The sequence below is a fragment of the Microcebus murinus genome, chromosome 7, assembly GCF_040939455.1.
Source record: "Microcebus murinus isolate Inina chromosome 7, M.murinus_Inina_mat1.0, whole genome shotgun sequence".
Classification (NCBI taxonomy): Eukaryota; Metazoa; Chordata; class Mammalia; order Primates; family Cheirogaleidae; genus Microcebus; species Microcebus murinus.
Window position 1 is genome coordinate 88,025,820 of NC_134110.1, and position 16,235 is coordinate 88,042,054.

Below are 16,235 nucleotides of genomic sequence, written 5' to 3' on the forward strand. Positions count from 1 at the left end.
AACTGGAAACTCATGCAACAAACCACTGTAATGATACTATCTTTGGCCATGAAGAAAACTTGACTATATGAGCAATGTTTATAATTAGCAGACACCCAACTCGCTTTTAGATCTAGACTCATTTAGTAAATATGCAGTCCTAAGAAATATTACATGCACTCAAATGAAATTATTTCATTTTGGTTCTACGTAAAGTGGAATCCAATAACGAAATTGAATGTAAGAATACTTACTTGAAATGTGGATATATTTTCCTGGGTTTAAAAGAAACAATCAAAGTGTTACAGTTCTTGTAGAATTTGTCTAGCAGGTTTTCCAACTTTTACTAGATCCACCCCCCCTCCCCCACAGTGGGGCAGGGGAAGAAACAATCAAAATATAAGTTCTGAAACTCCCAACAATTACAGTAATATGTTTTATTACTAGTTTAGTTTCAATAGCATGTGAATGATTATTTCCTTGGGAAAAACTAGCACTTGAAAACAATACCATCATCTGAAAACCTGCCTTTCCTTGGCCAAATAATATGAATTACTAATCTCTAATATGAACAGTCTGTGGGAAGTTAATTTCAGAACTAAAATGATTAAAAATCCATGGTGAAGAGATTCATAGTTTCATGGCCTGAAACACTGGCAACGTTCCTGGACCTATGCAGAACGTTCAGAATTATTAATAATGTTTTAAAAAGTCATTCTGGAACAAAAAATTCAAATTCTACTCAGAAATACAAAACAGATCTTTTTTTCTATTCATCTTGCTTTTCATATTGTTTCATCTGATTCCAATTTTTGTAGTATAAAATCTGTTATACAGCATTAGAGTCTTTCTCACCTGTTCTTGTGCTTTAAGCCAAAATTTAACTCCAATTATTGGCACTGAGGCTGTCTTCTAATGTTCCAAGTGTCTCCAGTTTCAAAGGCAGATATATAGGAAAGGTGAGAGATTGACAACTAGGGAAAGGCACTGCAGGAGAATTTCCATTTGTTCCTTAAGACACAGCTCAAAGATTACATCTTAAATAAAGCCTTCCCAGACTTCTCCTCCCTTCCAGTGTGCTAGCTGTATCCTCCCCATAGCTCCTGTAACTTACTCAGGCATTGCTCTCTTACTACAGTGAGCTCAGAAAGTGGGCTGCTGATCTGATTTTTATTTGCAACTGTAGTGCATAGAACATTGATCATGACACAGTAGAACTGTCAATCAATGTTTCTTGATACATTTCAGTGTTTGTTGAAAGGATAAATGAATAAAAAGATCTGCAAAGTATTGAGTATCTCTCCATACACTTAACTAAAAGTGGCAATCTAAATCATTCTTCGAGTGAATACCTAGTGGTCTGGTTCAATATCCGAATCTGAGTGAATCAGAGAGATTAAAACAAAATAAAACTTATGAACCCGGTAAATAAGAGTTTTCAAGTTAATATGGAGGTATACTTTGTGATTCACAGATAAAGAAACTTGCTTTGTAGTCTTATTTCAATGGTTTTCTATTATTTGGGGGAGTATGTGATTATTGGTGAATACTCTTTTTTTATTTCAGCATATTATGGGGGTACACATTTTAAGGTTTCAAATGATGCCCTTTTGCCCCCTCCCGCCACAAGTCTGAGCTTCAAGTGTGACCATCCCCCAGACGGTGCACATTTCACTCATTATGTATGTATATACCTGCCCCCTCCTCTGCCCTCTCACCTGCCCAATACCCAATTATTGTAATTCCTATATGTCCTCTTAGGTGCTGAACAGTTAATACCAATTTGCTGGTGAGTATATGTGGTGCTTGTTTTTCCATTCTTGGGATACTTTGCTTAGTAGAATGAGTTCCAGCTCTATGGAGGAAAATACAAGATGTGCTATATTGCCATTGTTTCTTAGGGCTGAATAGTACTCCACGATATACATATACCACATTTTATTAACCCACTCATGGATTGATGGGCACTTGGGTTGTTTCCACAGCTTTGCGATTGTGAATTGTGCTGCTATAAAACATTCAAGTGCAGGTGTCTTTGTTGTAGAGTGTCATTGGATCTTTTGAGTAGATGCCCAGCAATGGGATTGCTGGATCAAATGGTAGATCTACTTGTATTGCTTTAAGGTATCTCCATATTGCTTTCCATAGAGGTTGAACTAGTTTGCAGTCCCACCAGCAGTGTAGGAGTGTTCCTATCTCTCCGCATCCACGCCAACATCTATTGTTTTGGGACTTTTTGATAAAAGCCATTCTTACTGGAAATACGTGATATCTCATTATGGTTTTGATTTGCATTTCCCTGATGATTAGGAATGTTGAACATTTTTTCATATGTTTGTTAGCCATTATTCTGTCTTCTTTAGAAAAGTTTCTGTTTATGTCCTTTGCCCACTTTGATAGGGTTGCTTGATTTTTTCTTGCTGATTTTTGTGAGTTCTAAGTAGATTCTGGTTATCAGCCCCTTATCAGATGTGTAGGAATACTCTTAATAGTAAGTGACAGAAATCATCTCAAACAAACTTAAGTTAAAAGGAGGAATCTATTGTCTCACAAAAGGGTGGAGAAATTGTTGGCCTGGAGCCTCAAACCAAATCAGTTCTTTCTTTTTCTGTCTGCATTTTGTTTTATTTCATATTGTCTTTCTACAACAGATGGGTTTTTTTTCTTTCTTTACCCACCTAATGGAGATCGTGACCATATGACAGAATTGGCTTCACACTCCAATATTTCCATCCTCAGAGATGAAAGGTGTACTTTCCCACAAGTTCTAGATACAAAATCCCAGGAAGCATTTGTGTAGTCTAGCTTGGATTCTGTGTCTCCTCCTGAATCTGTCACTGAGGACAGAGATGGTGGTTTTACCTTGGGTTACATGTAAGCATTTCAAATCAGGGGCAAGCTCTATTGATAGAAAAAGAAAGAGCACATGCTGATGATGTGCTCAGATGATGGTCTTTAAAGAGATGTCATATTTTTCCTTTATTTTCTTGTAAAGACTCTCTCAATAATTCCAAGCTAGCTGAAAAGAATTTGTTCAGTTCTCCACCAAGATGGCTAGTTGGATCAACATACCAGCAGAGGCCATCCTTTGTGGTAGAAATGGCTCCAAATGCAGACTGGTAAAGAGAGAGCACACAGAACAGAGGCACATGGAAGAGTGAAAAACTGGGTCACAAAGAGGTGGGTAGCAGAGATTCCTTCCACCAAAGGTTCCTACTTACAGGGCATAATGATGCCAGGGCTCTGCTTACAATAACCTCAGATACTAAGGCAATATTATAAAGAATATGGATTGCTCAAATTATTGCTCATTAAAGGGCATCAAATAATTGATTTCTGCACCTTGTACTCTGAACTTAACCTAATGAAATTTTGTGATATGTAGATAGGAAAAAAAGAAGTCATCAGCAAAAATGTTCTCAAGGCTTTTCCAAACTAATTACTGTCACACTGACAGCAAGCAACGGGACTAAGCTTTGAAACTATAAGGATAAATATAGTATGTATTGAAGTGTTTTGAACTAAATTTTACTGAATTTCAACTTTTCCCAAGTTTATATTCTTTAAGAGTAACCCAGTTTTTGTTTTTTTTAAGACTCCAAGGCAGAGTGGTACGCTATTTTGCATACCTGGCAGAATAGAGTGTACTAAGATCTTTCTGCTTATTTTTAGTCATCTACTGGAATAGTTTCTTCACATTTAAAAAGTCAACTTAACTGTAACTCTCATACTGTGAAATCTTTTCCTAAATCTTTCTACTTAACACATTTCCTTAGTATTCCATTAGTAAGAATGATAAAATCAGAGCATAATTACATTCATTTTGGATTCTTTGCACACAAGTCTTGACTAGTATGTGTATAAGCATTTAAAGCTACTCATTTTCTATGGAAAAAAAAGTTTGTTTTAAGAGAAACAAGTGTCCTGTGCAGCTCTTATATGACATTTAGTCATACTTGGACATACAATATACTTGGACATACAATCTACCTATGTTATCAAAATCCAGGTATTAGAATGATTGATTTCTTGCAATACATTTACTTTTTCCTATTTGCAATATTAAAAAGAGTAAGCATACATGAGGAGTAAACTAAGTCTATTCCCTCAAATATCTATGTTCATAGGATCTTAAGGAGATAATGCTTTAACTTACATAAAGTTCTCTAATATGGAAACTCAAGGCTCTTCTAAGGGGTATTTTGTGTAAAAAAGACAATTACCTTTGTGTGAGTAGCTCTTCCTGCAACTCTGGCATATATAGGTTGGATTTATTTCTGTGGATGAGACTTGTTTACTCATCACTTCATTCAGCAAATATGTCTTACACAATTATTAATTCCTCAGAGCACATTATTCAAACCCCAAGGGCAACCCAATATGTAGTCTGTAACTTTCTTCTAAGACCTTGAAGCCATTGATTCAGTCATGATATTGATATATTAACAATTAATTTTTCATTTGCAAATGTGAGAAATGACCAGATAGCACTATTGGGCCATGTTTAACCAATTTGTATAACTAGGATGGCTTTAATTTAGCTCACATTCATGTTATAGAAAGAAAATAGAGTATGTTTCTTCAGAACATTCAGAACATTATACTTTGTATAATGATTTACTTTATACAAAGTAGTTTCATACCTATTAGTTCATTTGTGATCTCATGACAGCCATGTGAAGTAATCAGGAAGAGTGTTCTAGGGACTGTTTTTGCTGATGAGCTCAGAGAGGCTAAAAGACTTGTGAGGTCATGAAGCGAGGGGACAGGAATGCTAGACCTGGAGATAGGCTGTCTAAATCCAAGATCATTCTTTCTGAAAGCCCATTGGGTCACATCAGTCAGAGAAAAGGGCAAACCTTTAGGTTCAGAACCACATCATATTGCTTTCTCTAGTTCATAAACTCCAAAGGACTTGGGTATACCTGGAGAATAGTTAAAATGACCATTTCCTCGTCAATTCAAATTCCAAGGTCATATAGTGGGTCTAAATATAGCACTGTTAAAGGAAAGATTTTTATGAATTCCAGTGAAGCTCTTGAAAACTACTGTCTTTGAGTCATTTGCTTTTCTTGTTTATTTGAATTTAAACAACTATAGTTACTCCTGGCAAAATAGGCTCTTTTCTCTTGAATTTTTAACTATACCACTGATTAACTATAAAGATAGAATTACTTCTGAGGTTAAAACAAACCCTTGAGATTTGGTGGTTCACTACACTCACTTCCTTTAAAATTCTAGAAGGTCATGCTTATGAAATTTCCTTAACTTGAGCTAAGTTACTTGATATGGAAAATAAACTGCACTAATCAAATTCTTTAAGCATCCCACTATTTCCCTATTTGGGCAACCTGGAAATCATGTCAGTTAGCTTATTTAGGACTCTAGTATTGTGACTGGCAGAAGACCTAAGGAGTTTAAACAGAGCAAAACGAAATGAAAAAGCCTCATCAAATTAAAAACCAAAACAAATGAAAACACTAGCCATTCTGAAATCTCCCTCCACTAAATGCATTTTATATTCGGGTTTGCATTTTATTTTTTTCCACACTAATAAAAAATACTGAGTTTAAATGTGCTCCTTTTTCCTGGCATGCTTATTGTAATGGAGTACTAATGAGCAGCAGAATTGCAAGACTGGTGTTGTCTAGTTCACTTGTAGTGGCTGTCATTTCTCACCACAAATCCTTTTGGGGGAAGGTAATATTAACAAGTCATTTAATAAAGCACATATAATCCCATGCATAATACAATTTTGACTATTGTAAGAAACTGGAGCAGCAGTCTACCGACTGCTAATTAACTCCTTAACACATAAAATAAATATTAAGTATTTTTTCCCTTACATCACAAATGAAATATGATCTAACTCCAAATATTTCAATGTACTTTATAAAGATCTTTCCTTCACCAAATCTTATCCTGTTCTCTTCTTGAAACGAATTGAAGTCATTTTCGAATATTTACTATATATCAGCTAAATCCCTGGTCATGCCATCTATGTCTAAAAGGGAATGGTTTGATCATTTTATTTTTTTCCTGAACATTCTATAAAATGTATTATATATCTAAACCACTATAAAATACCACCCTTGCAACATCGCAACAAATTTCAGAATGCTTTGTTGGATAGTTTATCACTGGTGTTCTCCATTACCTTTCTTGATCCTCTTTGAGAATCAGCCAAGCAAATGCTAGCTAAATTTATTTGCATTTATTAATGTGTCTTAGCCTGAATATTTCTTACTAAAAAGAAATCACAGGGCCAGAAAGAATAAAATCCAGTTCTTGGCTGAGGCTCCAACAGCATGGGGGTAATATTAGATGAAAAATAGAGATTGCGGGAATGTAAATGCTAGTTTATTCAGTTCAACTGATTTTCTTCCTATTAAGGTGCATTCTGTTAGATAGTTTTCCTCCCACTTACTAAATAGCTAAGCCCTGACATCATAAAGAAAACTGCAATTCACATCACTAAGGATAATGTCACCCGAAGATAGCTTGCTATTTTAAATAATATGGAAACTGCATTGGGATGACAGATAAGTATAACAATTCATTTTATTTTTAACTGCTTTTGATGTGTTCCAGACTTTGAATATTCAGACAGAGGAATAATGGAAAAGTTATTTTTTCTCCTTAAATCACACCTCCACACCCCAAACTACTATTCCTCCACCCTCACCCCTGAACTTTTTGAACTAAATTGATGATCCAACTCTTTTTTTCTTGCCAGCAGAATAGTCCTGGGCTAAGTTCCAGAAGATCTCAGATCACTGGCATTCTTTCTAGAAGAGTACTCCCAGGTATATTTCTAAGTAATATTCCTTTACTTGTTGGGGGAAGTTGGAGAAGTGAAAGCTACCCTGGGACCATCTCAAATCAAGTTTAGGTCGAATACCGAGATGCTCTGTCATTTGTCATTGGCTCTCCATCTGTGAGCATTTGTGCTGAAGTGCTGCAGTAGAGCCACTTTTATGTCACAAACCAGCAGTGGGAAAACCAGGATTAGACCTACAGCTTGTACTTTCCAGCTTGTATCACACTTTGAAACAGAACCAAGATCTTAGCCAGGATTTTCCAATAACTCCATTGTTCAATACAAAATGTGTATGTTTTATTCCTCCAGTGAATCTTTATACAGGGGAAAAAGAACCAATGGTCCACAATGGTCATTACTACCTGTCTGTTTAAAGAACTCCATTAGCCATTTTAGGGCAGGCATACTAGCAATAAATTCTCATAGTTTTTATTCTTAGAATGTTTTGACTTCCTCCTTATTCTTGAATGATATTTTCTCCTGATATAGAATTCTCAGTTGACAGTGCTTTTCTTTTAGTACTTGAAAAATGCTGTGCCACTTCCTTTTGGCCTCCATGGTTTTAGATGAGAAATTTGTTGTAATTGAAATTGTTATCTCTTACAGATAATGTGTTGTTTCTCTCTGGTGGCTGTTAGCATTTTTTTATTTGTTTTTAATTTTTGCAGATTTAATTACGACATATCTTGGCCTGGATTTCTCTGAGTTTATGCTGTTTGAAGTTTGCTAGTCCTCTTGAATGCATAGGCTTATGTCTTTCACCAAATTTGGAGAGTTTTCAGTCATAATATTTTTGCGTATTTTTTCAATCAGACTCTTTCCTTTCTTTCTGGGACTCTGATGTTATGAATGCTAGATCCTTTGTTATTATCTCACAGATTCTTAATATTCTGTTTATTTTTTTTCTCAGTCTATTTTCTCTCTGTTGTTCAGAGTAGATAAAGTCTATAAATTTGTCTTTAAGTTCACTGCTTCTATCCACTGTCATCACCATTCTATAAATAAGGTCACCTAGCAAGTTTTAAATTCTTAGTTATATTTTTCAGTTCTATAATTTCAATTTGCTTCTTTTTGTATAACTGCTGTTTCTCCACTGAGATTTTCTATTTTTAAAATTTATGTCAAGAGGATTTCTAATTGCTCTATGAAGTATTTTTATGATGACTGCTTTAAAATCCTGTCATTTAATTCCAACATCCAATTCACCTAGGTGTTGGTGTCTGTTGATTGTCTTTTCTCATTTGGGTGGGGATTTTCCTATTTTTTTTTAATAGTACTATGAACATTTTAGGTATTATATTATGACAGTTAGGATTCTATTTAGGTTTTTTTTTTTTTTTGAGGAAGTTACTCTGTTGATGTTTAATGTAAGAACTAGGTGGATATTTATGCTTACATTTACCCTTTTATTGCTGCAGAGTTGGATTAGAATTTCAGCTCCTCACTGTATCTTGATGACACCAGTGGAGAAATTAAGTGGAGTGCTAAGTGGCCCTGCCTCCTACCATGTTGCTTTGCTTCACTGATACCAGATTGGAGATGGCAGCTCAGCTTCCCACTGCCCCCTGTTGACCATGGTGGGGGGAATGGAGTGCTGTTTATAGTAGTTTCATGTTGCACCTCTGCATTCATTCTTCTTGCTTTTGAATGGGTAAAGGTGTTCAGCTCCCTCCTGGGCCTGACACCAGAAGTGTTAACTAGCCCTGATTTGTACCACCTTTTCTAGTCTCCTTGATATTGGGTGGGGTAGAGGCTCTGCTCCCTGCTTTAAAAAACTGATACCACCCAGTGGGGGAAAAAGTGCGTCACTGCTTGCTTTCATGGGTAGAGAGGTAGGGTGGATGATTATTTCCTTGCTCAGCCCCACTGAAACTGTGGGGGTGGGGGTAGGGTGGTCTTATCATTAATGTTTGGCTGTAGTAGGGCCAAAAATGTTTTCTGTTGACAGGCCACCCTTTCTCCATACTTTAGCTAAGGGGAATAGAATATTCTAGAAGTTTTCTGTTTTGTTTTGTTTTGCCTGTGCTTGTTGGCAGTTTGGGGGTGAAGGCTTCTGTAGTGGCCTGTTTAGGATATGTAGAAGGCAATTTAGGAAACTCAGGTGACTCAACACTGGGTTGATCCTCAAGTCTTGAGGTCCCTAATCAGTCTGCCTTGTTTCTAGATTTCAGTGTCTTTCTATGCTTGTTTGTCGTGGTACATACAGGGTTTTTATAATTTTTTAACAGAGAATCTGGGAGAAATGAGGCTACTCAATCTTGGCCGAAATCAGAAGTTTCATTGTAGATTTTTTACTCTTATATATATAATACATAAGGAAAATATAAACATTTACAAAAATTAATGAAATCAATTCAACGCTAATGAAAAATTTCATGTATTCCCCGCATTCTTTGGTAGGCCTTCTTATGTATAATTCTGTAACAAAAAGCTTCAAAAATCACACTAAGAAACTATTTCTTGTCCTACTTTGTAAATTTGTGAGTGTACAAAGATTCAAACTTGAAAGTTTTCTGCCATCTCCAGTCCCACGGTTATTCCATGAATATATTTTTGCTGTGAATAAAATAAGACTACCTCTAGAAAGAAATATTCTTTGTTCAATCCTTACTATAGTTTCCAAATTTTTTTATGATTAAAAATGGTCTTCAGGCAGCTCATGGAACTGGGACAAGAACAATGGAGGCTCGTGTACAACATATCAGAAAACTTGAGGTAAAGAAGACAGAATAAAGCTTTTGGAGTTGAATTGAAATTGGAGGTATTGGTGTGAACTCATGATTTTTGACATAAATAGATAAATGGATGTAGAAGCAGATGCACATGTAAGTAAACTTGTAAGTGTGTGTTTGGGGGTGGAGGGCTAAATGTTTCCTAGTTCTATCCTCTGAGAAAGTCTAGAAAGCAATGACATCCCAGTAGCAAGGAGCATACTGAGAACCCAGACCTTGTTTTCTAATTATTATTTCCAACTAAAAGGAACCACAGATCCTTGGAGAAGTAGCTGATTCCAAGACTAGAACAAAAAAAGGCACAAGGACCTTGAATATCTTTCTATGTAAAAAAAGAAAAAAAAATAGGAATTGCTCAAAGAATCATGGAGAAATATCAAGAAACCAGCTTATAGGTGATTTTGCTAGCCAAATCTGGAAAAATTTTAGCATTGAAAAAATTATGATAGTAATAGATTATAACTGATTGGAAAAATATGAATCTATGAATACATACTGATCTGAGTGAATGAGTGAATGAATGAATAAGGAAGAAGGGAAATCTCTATCTTAGAGTAGCATGCCAACTAGTAAGATATGATGGATTTTAAAAATGATTATTTGGCTCATGGTAATAATTGATTCAGATAAAAATCATCACAAGATATTAAAACAAGAGGGTGAATGTTTGATGGGGACCAGGATAATTAAATAGTAATGAAATATCTTCCCATTAAGTCTTTATTAAAATATATAAAATGTAAACGCCTCATTAGTTATTCTTAAATTGGAGAAATCTGGCAGATACTTGATTAAACAAGTGGTAAAATCAGTATCACATGCCTATTGATATAGTACTATGAGAAGATAGTACCTTCTGTGGTAGTCCTGCCAAAAATTGCATAACCTCAATCTAGGAAAAATCAAGCAAACCTCAAAATGAGGAATATTCTACAAAGTAACTGGTCTATATGCCTCAAAAACATTAAGATTATGAAATACAAGGAAAAAATGAAACCTTAAGGACTGTTCCAATTTAGGAGACTAAAGAGAGGTGACAACTAAATTATTAGATCTCAAACTAGAAAGGAAATAACTTATAAATAATATTATTGAGGCAATTGACACAAACTGAATGGGGCCTATGAACTGGTTGGTATTGTATTGGTGTTAATTTCCTCATGCTTATGATTGTACTGTAATTATATAAGAGCATTCCTTTTTTTTTTATTTCAGCATATTATGGGGGTACAGATTTTAAGGTTTCAATAAATGCCCATTCCCCGCCTCACTAGAGCATGTCTTTTTGCGTGTGTATGTGAAATGTATACCGAAATACTTAGAGGTAAAGGGACATCCTGTCTGCAAATTTAAAATGATTCAAAAAAATAAAAATATGTGTATATGTATTAATATATATGCACATACAAACATATATATGTACACACACACACACATATATATATTATATATATATATATATATATATATATGGAGGAGAGGGGAAAGAGGAGGGAAGAAAAAGAGAGATAGAGAGGAGAGAGAGAGAGAGATGCAAATATAGAACAATTCTTACAACTGGGATATTTACATGAAGAGTACATAAGAGAAAGAAGGTTTTCAGTTAAGTGCAGTGCCTCTCTTGGTTTCCATCACCGTGTTTCCCCGAAAATAAGACCTACCCATATAAGCCCTAGCAGGATTTCTAAGCATTTGTGCAATATAAGCCCTACCCCAAAAATAAGACCTAGTGATGGGCGTGGCTACTCACCTTATCTGCACAACCCAGGCATTTTGTCGAGGAGCTGTAAAGAAGACCGGCAGCCCTTCTCATCTGCCCCGTGAGAGCTCTATTGCTCAACATGAGAGATCGGGGCCAATGGTTCTAAAGGAAATAGAGTCGAAAGAAATTCAAGATGGAATTCGGGGTTTGAAGAGTTATAATGATGTTCCAGAAGAAGACGACTTAACTATATTTGAATAAGTGTAGATTGTTGTACCGTACTTAAAAAAAAATAACACATCCCCTGAAAATAAGCCCTGGGGTGTCTTCTTGAGGAAAAATAAATATAAGACCCTGTCTTATTTTTGGGGAAACACGGTACTGATATTTGAGTTCCAATACCTTGGTAGTTGAACTTGGAAATTAATAAATTTGGATAGTGATAGTTACTTACTTGTATTTGCTAAGATAATAAGCTTTTATTAGTAATGATTTGACTAAATAATGTTTGGTAAAGAGAATTTAGGTTTACATTCCTTTTAGCAAAATAATGGTAGAAATTATTTTAAATCATTATTGTGATTGGCTCTGGGCACATGGACCCTCTGTGAATTTGGCAGAGCAGTACAACTTTCTTTGACTAATGGAATGTGAGCAGAAGTATCACGTTTCACTTTCAGGTGAAAGTTTTAAGCACCAGCGCATGAGTCATTGTTTTCATTTCTCTTGCAGCATTGACCCAGGAAGCGTGTGCCACCTTGAAATGAAGCTTTCTTCATCTGGAATGTTGACTAACTGAATTTAGAGCTTAGCTGACCAATGACTGACATTGAAGTGAATGACAAATTAACTTTGTTGCTTTAAATTGTTGATATTTTGGTGGTTTGTTAAGGCAGCATAACCAAGCTGGTTGCAGTCACTAGCCTTAACTGACCATCACTATACGCCAGGCACTCCATTCAGTGTTTACATGGATTACCTCTTAATGTAATTATCTATGAGGTCAGTTTCATTGTCCCCATTTTGTCCTCATGTCCCCATATGAAGAAAGTGAGTCTCAGAGAGATTAAGTAACTTGACTAAGGTCAACAGTTGAGCAGTGGCAGAACTGGAAAAGATGTCTTCATAGAGTGATATGATGAATTATAAAATATACTATTTTCAAGTACTTTAAAAGCATCCACTTGAATATAACCATTGGAATGACAGTGACAAATAAATCTCAAGTCATCACACTAATTTGAAGGAGCTTTTCCTTATCAGCTCTTATGGTGCTGAGCATGTAGTGAAGAACCCCAGGGGTGCCCGTGGGTCAGAGGCTTCTAGTGAGTTTCTTCTATCTATGTTATCTTGGACAACGTATTTAAACTCTTAATTTCTCTTTCCCTAGATATGCAATGCAGTGCAAAATACCTACCATAGTAGACTACCCTGAGATGTGAATTATTAATAATTCCATGTGCAAAGTACTGGTAAATGAGTTCTCTTTATTCTTCCCTCAAGTGAGCAATCTCAATCTCTCTATCTCTCTCTCCCCTTCAATAAAATAACTAGTTTAGAAACATTCTATGGTACAGACTGTTTAATAATTCACAAATTTCCCAGCTACTTCAAATTAATAAAAGATCTCAAAGGCTGGGAAAAAACAATTTTCACTAAACACTTTTCTTGAGGAACTTCATGTTTAAAAGATTATGGGATAAGAACTCCAGTGCTCTGTGATATATGGAGTAGAAATGCAGGTTTTCAAATTCCAGTTGTATAATTTCCTAAATTGTCTGGTTTGAAAATCTGGGCTATTCAGATTGCCTTTGCCATGCATACATGAGTAGTTCTCCATTCTCTGGGAGGGTGGTCTTTTCCAGGAACTTTCAGTTGCAAACTATTACAGGAAAATCTATTCTCCGGCCAGTCCTCTGGTTCCCCATTTCCATTTGAGCATGTTTGTCAGTCAATAAATTCCTGCCTTTTGCATGTCTCTCTATATGTCTGGTGTTCTTCATTAAACAATGAAATATCCAGGCATTTTCTACTTTCTTGACTTCAGCTGAAATGCGTTTGGCAAGGCAGGAACATAACTCAGCCTGCCCTTTACAGCCTAATGGGGAAAAGTCATTCTATGCCAATGTGAATTTCCTCACTGTTATGTTATGCTCGCTGACACCAATGGGTGCTTTCTTCTTAAATAAGATGGAAATTTTCTGATATTGCCAGACAATTACTTGATAGTCCTTGGCTTTTTGTTTATACACTTACCAACGATCCCACTGGAAGACCCCCAGCGGGAGTGGTGTTGGCCCAACTAAAAGAGCCCTTGAAATTCCAATAACATAGGCTGCTTACTTTTCCCCTTTATTGTTTATTTTTAGTCTATAGTTTGATTAGATTAAATGTCCTTTATTTAGACTTCAGCAAGAACGACTGACATAAAGAAAGGTAGGGTAGTCGAAGCCTAATTTGAGGAGACAGTCGAGTAAATCACTGACATAAAAATATCAGCTCAGATACACAGGCTTATTCGCCCTGCGAGCCAAATGGCCCCAGTGAGGGCCCTCCTTAATTCCAAAACTAGGACAATATGTATCCGCAGGTCAACTGGCGCATTGGAATTCAAAGGAAACGTGGTGCTCTGATTTTCTGTTTGGCACACTGTGGTTTCATTGTAAAGTTAAACCTTGGCAGTATGTTTGACATCAGATGGAAGTACGTGCTTTTAGTCAACTCGACACTTGCATAGTACTGTTAAAAGTACTCTGAGTACATGACTTTGAACTTTTCCTTCGAGAACAGGGAGAAACTCAAATTGATGTGGTTTGATAACTAGAGCTGTTTTCAATATTCACTCGGTCCATTATTTGAGATTGCTCAGTGTTTGTTCAGTAGTCTTCCAAAGCGAGGGTCATTTTTATATTTCAAGGGAAACTAAATGAGGGAGGTAAAGTTTCTCACATCATCTAATATGTGATTGATTTTGTCACTGGGATAATATCGTGCAATGATCCCTTTCTTTCTATGCCTACTGCTATGACTTTCATTTAGTCACTCAATGTTTAATCATCAGTCTTCACTTGAACTACTGTAGTAACATTTTAATATGTCTCCTCACTCTGCTGCATTCAAAATACTATAGTTTAATTTACTATTCCCTAAGGGACAACTTAAATATCATGTGCTCATATTCAAATGCTTCCCACTGCCATCCCGGAAATAGCTGTATCGTGTAGCCCAATATTCGAAGTCTCGTATAATGTGATCCCAACCTTACGACTGAATCTACCATTCTTCATCTTCAGGTACAAACACAGCAACACAGCATTCCCACATACTCCCACACTTCCCTGCTCAATGGCTTTGTTTTCTACATTCCCCAAGACTACCCTCCTTTATTAATTCAGTCTTTTTATGCTTAGACTGTACACAGTTATTACCACTCACTCAAAGAGATCTCAAAGATCTCCCATATGAGATCTTCCTTTATATTCAGGGTTTTGCAAAAAAAAAAAAAAAAAAAAAATGCTACCTCCTATAATATCTATGTATCAAATTTAATAAAATTTTTTCTTATAAACATTAAAAAGATATATTTTGTTTGGCTTCTTTTTTGTGCAATTTTATTTATAAATTTTATAAGTATTTATGAAATGGAGATATGGGTTTACATAAAACTTTAGATGGGCACATATGTTATTGAAGTTCTATACAAGGTTTTATAAATTTAGTCTTTCACGTTACCTCCCTACAGAGTGAAAGTAACTAGATCTTCTTTCTCAATTATATAATTCTATTTTTAAAAATTTTATTTCACTTATTTATTTATTTGGAGACAGCGTTTTGCTCTGCTGCCCAGGTTGGAATACAGTGGACTGATCATAGTTCCCTGTAACCTTGAAATCCTGTGCTCAAGGTGATCCTCCCACTTCAGCTTCCTGAGTAGCTGGGACTACAAGCATGCACTGCCACCTCACTTGGCTAATTTTTAAAATTTTTTTTGTAGATATAGGGTCTTGCTATGTTGCCCAAGCTAATCTTGTACTCCTGACCTCAAGTGATCCTTCTACCTCAGCCTCCCAAAGTGCTGGGATTGTAGGTGTGAGCCACCATGCTCAGTGTATAATTCTATTTTAAAGTAGCCTTTTCCTGAAATCTCACGTGTGTAAATCATTAGCAAAAACCCCATTTGCTGATGAGCCCTTCATAAATATAACAGCATGTGTATCGTTTTTCTAGTCATTTATTCTTTCAACTTTGTGCCAAAGTTATCTACGTAAATGTCTTCTCCTTTACTAGTCTCTTAGTTTCCTGAAGTAAGGATGTATGCCTGATTCATCCACAATTTTCTGAAATTCTGTATACATAGTGTTACATAAATTATGAGTAAAATAATCAATCAATAAATCTTAGAAGTCATTAGTGTAACCTCTCTTATTATTGGATTTACAATTTAAAGTCTATGTAATGTTTAGGTATTTATATCAAGTAACACAAAAACTGTGCAAAACAAAAATATTTGAGATGATAAAAAATGGATAACTCAGATTGGTAAATAATTTAGAAAATTCTATTTGGCTTCCATAATTTTAAAGACAAGTAGGCAACATACTCCAACTTTCCCCATAAAAGTAGATATTTAGGAAAAAATAAAACTATTTAGGGAAATGAGTAATAGTCTATTTTTACTAACCCCATTTTCAATAAATTCAGCCATATATATTTACATCATTTATTTGTATCCTTGGCTATGATATCATTTTGCAGATAAGATCCTAAAATCACATACCAAGTATGTAGAATGGTGTTAATGTTTTTGACATCTCTGAGAGTAGAAAATCTGAGTTAGTTAATTTCTGTCCCTTCATGTAAAACTCTGTTTTGAGACATTTCACAATTATTATTGAGATTAAAAAAAGAAAGTATGTGAGCCTGCATTTTGATTGTCAAAGAAAGTGAGGTGCAAAAGGACATCAATAATTCTTTTTGCCCCATTTTGGCCTTACTTCCATTG

The 16,235-nt window shown here is 35.6% G+C and overlaps 1 non-coding gene across 1 annotated transcript; it reads left to right on the plus strand.

Moving 5' to 3' along the window:
- The first annotated feature begins 276 nt into the window (after window positions 1–276).
- On the plus strand, window positions 277–339 carry LOC142872066 (U7 small nuclear RNA). Its single transcript, XR_012920308.1, has one exon. It is a non-coding gene; the product is annotated as a U7 small nuclear RNA (small nuclear RNA).
- Window positions 340–16,235: the final 15,896 nt, after the last annotated feature.